This window comes from Zingiber officinale, chromosome 3A (assembly GCF_018446385.1).
Source record: "Zingiber officinale cultivar Zhangliang chromosome 3A, Zo_v1.1, whole genome shotgun sequence".
NCBI classification, from domain to species: domain Eukaryota; kingdom Viridiplantae; phylum Streptophyta; class Magnoliopsida; order Zingiberales; family Zingiberaceae; genus Zingiber; species Zingiber officinale.
In genome coordinates, this window is record NC_055990.1 from 128725976 (window position 1) to 128731144 (window position 5169).

Sequence of the window (5169 nt, forward strand, 5' to 3'; positions counted from 1 at the left end):
TAACTACATAGCATCAGGGTCCCTGACTGCTCACAACGCCGGATCTCACTAAACCTCGTGACCGGGTGGCACGACAGGACTAGCAGCAACTGCTCCAACTACCACTACCCATGAGTGGCCGAATGTGCGGTGCTATTCCCAAACCAACTGACGACTCTCTCACCACAAGGGAGATAATGGTCATCAGATGCAATGAATGATGAACATGATATATATATATAATCATCATCCATGCAACAACCCCAACCCTCATAAATACCTCCAACATGAGTATAATCGACATGATACCTCCACGTATCCCACCGAACATATGTACCCACTACACATGTATAATCAACCAAAACTCTCCAATAATCCCCCTGGACACATATGCACAGATCGTAAATACAATCAACATGTATCCTCCAATAATAAACACATCAGACACGTGTATAAACCACAAACATACAATCAACATAACTCCTCAAAAAGTACATAACCACACACGTGTGTACATACAACATGCAAATGTAGGGTCAACATGATGACTCCTAAAACACATACCCAACTACATACAATCCACATTATGTACCCAAATCAGCATGGTAATACTAACAACCCGACAATCCCTACAAGACATACTCTACACGTGTAATCACAACAGAGTAGATATCATAAGAGAAGACTGTATATGAATTACGTAGATCATCACAAGGGTCAAGCATAAGTATCATGCAGGAAAAACAGCAACCGATCATGATATAAGATAAAGCAGCCTAATTCATCACACAATAGCCATGCACTAAGATCAAGAAAAACTATATAGAGGCCAAGGAAGAAATACCCGCCTTAAGATATAGATCGTGCCAAGTAACCCCACGTCGAGACGCTCGTCCCGAATCCAAGTCCTGCAGCAATCAATATGTTTATATTTTATTTAGCTAAATTCATATTGAATTAAATAGCTAAATAAAATCTCTAACCCAGTGGATCACTCTAATCAAATCTGATACCTAACTAGTCCTCCAAATCAACACATCCTTTAATCCAGTTAGGTTTAACTAAATCCACAATTCTTCACTTCAGTCCTACTCATGAGTTAACCAATTTAATCATCGACATCTTCTAAAATCAATATACACTAATCAAATCCAATCATCCATAACATCTCCTTATGCCCAACATAATATGATATAAATCCTTATGCATCCATCTATCACATAAATGCAACTAAAAACTCCATAGTTAGCTTACCTTGATCCAAAACAGATTCACACCCTTTTGATGAAGAAATCCAAAGTTTGTTGTGGAGAAAAATGGAGCTTCCCCACCCCTTTGCAGATAGTCCGGCATAAACAGAGGAAACAAGCAGCTTAAGGCATTTCATCAAACACCTATCATGCACAACAAATTGCCACTACCCTAATCAACACTGCCAAATTAAATTAGGATTTACAATCATGGCTTGCCTCAAACAAACTCACCCAAATTAACCATGACCACTGGTGGAACATGACCGGAGGAATTCACTATTGCAACTGGATCGTCGGAACCGTGGATCACTAGCAATCTTACACCAAATTCTGCTTCGGCAGTCCATCCACTCTAGGATCAGCAGCCAATCAACACCAATGAGAAGGAGGAACCGGAATCCAGTGAAGTGGACCTCCCTGCTCCAAGATCCGATGATGAGAAGGCACTAGACATCCACGGAGAGACGGCTAGGGCTCGCCTTTACCCTCTCTTGGCCGACGATTTCCTCTCATGCGACCAGCTACCTGGGAAGAAAGGCAAGAAGCCTCGGCGGTGGGTCAAACAATGCTGCACGATCGGAACTGAGGAGGGACGGTGATGGCCGGCGATCAAGCAACCCGCGATTGTCGGCGATCCACGAGGCGAAGGAATCGAGAGGAGTGGAAGAAGAAGCAACGCCAAGGCCGAATTGCTTCGATGGTGATGAATCAACCCCCTTACACTCGCGTGGACAGAGGAGAACGAAGATCAGGCTGCCGACGTTGATGCTTGGTGACCGGCGATGAGATCGCGAGAGAGAAAGGGGAAGAGAAAGAAAAGTCGGGATCGGGGAAGGAGATAAGGAAGAAGAGGGATTAAGGATCGGAGGAAATTAAAGGGAAATTAGGGATTTAATTTTTATACCTTAGGTTAAATTTAATTAAACACTAAGTTAAATTCTCAATCAACTCCCATTTAAATGGGTACCCTAAATAGGCCTCCACTGTACCCCGAATCCATCCCCTCAAAACGGGTCATACGGACTCCGTTTAAATCCCAAAAAATTTCTAAAAATTCCTGAAAAATCCAATAAGATTTTTCGTCCAATAATATTTATTATTAAATTTTACGATATCTTACACTAGAGATTATATGCTAGCTTACAAGACAGTTAATTTGGTCCTTGTGGGTTGCATGGATTTTGACTTCCAATCGGATAGGGACAATAATAAGTCAACCTCGGGGTTTTGTGTTTACTTTAGGAGATAAAGTCATAACTATGGAAGAGTGATAAACATAGGTGTTTTTCTGGACTCCACCATAGAAGCTTAGTATATGGCAAGCCTCTGAGGAAGCCATAAAAGCTGAATAACTTAATTACCTCAAGATAGACTTAGATATGATTTCTAGTTTGTCCAAAGATTATTACAATTTATTGTAATAATAATGGTGCAGTAACAAACTCGAAGAAACCATGAGTCTATAAAGGCAAGTAAACACAATAGAGCGCAAGTACCACCCAATACGAGAAATCGTATAAACGAGGAGAAGTTGTTGCTGCCTAGATTGCATCAGGTGATGACATATAGATCCTTCCACCGAGGTCCTTAAGGCAAGAGCTTTTAATGGACATGTTGAAGGGTTAGGAATCAGATATATGGCAGCAGATATGGCAGCATAGTCTTTTAGTATAAGTGGGAGATTGTTAGGGTGTATACTAAAAGCCTAGCTTTTGGTATAAACATTTATCTAGTAATAAGAATCACATTGGTCAAATGTCTATATTTATGATAAATGTAGTTGTTCAATTAATTTATATTGTAACTAACATGGTGTGTGGTGTCACACACAGAGGATCATGTTATCAGTACCTTATAAATTATAAACAGTAGCTCACGACCAAAATGGAAAGGAACAAACCATTAGAAGGTCGTAGTGTAATTAGGTATCAGTTTATCTTGACTGTATAATTACACTAGTACACTTAGAGTGTATTGAGTAGGACCATTTGAGGTCGTTTCTTTTATACTGATTTTATAAAGAAACAAAGACCTCGGTTATTATGGAAGTGTGTGCTCTTAATCCTAATATAATAACAAGCACATATATTTGATATTTATTTCTTTAATTTATCAATGGGTGAGATTTAGTTCGATGAATCAATAAGCCCGATAAGTTGGGAAATGGTATCACTTATAGTGTGTGTTGTTGATTATAGAAGGAAACTGTGTCCTAGAGATACTAGGTTGATAATGTCCTCAAGAGGAGCTCATAAGGATTGTCATGTTAAACCCGCAGTGGACCTAGTCCGACATGATGATAAGGTTGAGTGGTACTACTCTTGGACTAAGATATTAATTAAATGAGTTGTCAGTAACTCACTTAATTAGTGGACATTCGATATCTTAAACACAGGGAGACTAACACACTCATGATAAGAAGGAGCCCAAAATGTAATTTGGGATTGGTGCGGTAGTTCAATAATAGTTCTCTAGTGGAATGAATTATTATTGATAAAATTAAGTTGTGTGTTCGGGGCGAGCACGGGATGCTTAATTTTATCGGGAGACCAAAACCAATTCCTCCTCTCGGTCCCTATCGTAGCATCTTGTATATAGAGATTTATACCCACCACATACCCACCTTCTTACCCAACCAATAGGGGCCGACCAAGCTAAGCTTGAAGCTCAAGCTTAGGGCCGGCCAAGCCTAAAGGTTGGCCTTAAGGTGGCCGGCCAATAGCTTGGAGCCCAAGCTTAGGTGGCCGGCCACATCATATTAAAAAGGATTTTTTATTAAAATTATTTCTTATGTGGATATCATAGTTTTAAAAGAGAGTTTAAAAATTAAATCTTTCCTTTTAAAAGCTTTCTACAAAAGATTAAGAAAAGATTTGAAATCTTTCCTTATTTGTAGATTGAAAGGAGATTTTATTTTAAGAAAAACTTTCCTTTTTAACCATGATAATAATTTAAAAGAGAAGTTTAAAAATTAAATATTCTCTTTTATTAGTTTCTACAAAAGATTAAGAAAAGATTTGATATCTTTCCTTATTTGTAGATTGAAAAGAGATTTTAATTTTTAAGAGATAACTTTCCTTTTGAAAATTATCCACATGTTTAAAAGAAGAATTTTAATTTATAAAATTTCCTTTTTATTAACCACCATGAAGGGAAAATTATTGGAGAAATTTTTATAAATTTCTGGAGACAAATTAGGAAGTTTTAATTAATTAAAACTCTCCTTGTTTATAGCTTGATGGTGGCCGGCCATGTAAATTGAGAATAGGAAAATTGTTTTTAATTAAATAAAATTTTCTTTTCCATGGCAAAAGAATTAAGGAAGTTTTTAATTAAATTTCCTTATTTGCCAAGACCAAGGATTATAAAAGAGGGGGTAGAGGTGCCTTCATGGGTGATCAACTCTATTATTCTTCTCCTCTCTTTTCCTCCTTGGTGGCCGGCCCTAGCTTCTTCCTCTTCTCTTCTTCTTATGGCCGGCGGCAACCTCTCTTGGAGCTCTTGATGGTGGCCGGTTCTAGCTAGGAGAAGAAGGAGAGAAAGGTGGTTTTGTTTCTTGCATCCCTTGGAGCTTGGTGGTGGTGGCCGGACCTCTACTTCTCTTGGAGAATTGTGGTGGCCGAAACTTGTAAGGAAGAAGAAGGTGCTTGGTGGTTCTCATCTCGGAAGATTGTTGTCCACACAACGTCCGAGGTTAGAAGAGGAATACGGTAGAAGATCAAGAGGTCTTTTAGAAGGTATAACTAGTAATTTTTCCTTTCCGCATCATGCTAGTTATTTATGGAAATAATACCAAATACAAGAGGCTTACGATTCTAGAATTTCGAATATGTTTTTCGATGTTGTGTTCTTTTGTTTTTTCTTTTCCTTGTGATTTGATTGTTCTTTTCGGTTAACCTAAAGTTATTTTAGGAAATTAAATATTACCTTTATATAA

General features: G+C 38.3%; 1 long non-coding RNA gene across 1 annotated transcript; it reads right to left on the reverse strand.

Moving 5' to 3' along the window:
• Positions 1–854: 854 nt before the first annotated feature.
• On the reverse strand, positions 855–1937 carry LOC122054021. The gene is made up of 3 exons (XR_006132515.1): positions 1464–1937; positions 1234–1373; positions 855–887 (listed from the first exon to the last, which is right to left on the reverse strand). It is a non-coding gene; the product is annotated as an uncharacterized LOC122054021 (long non-coding RNA).
• Between the last annotated feature and the right edge of the window lie 3232 nt (positions 1938–5169).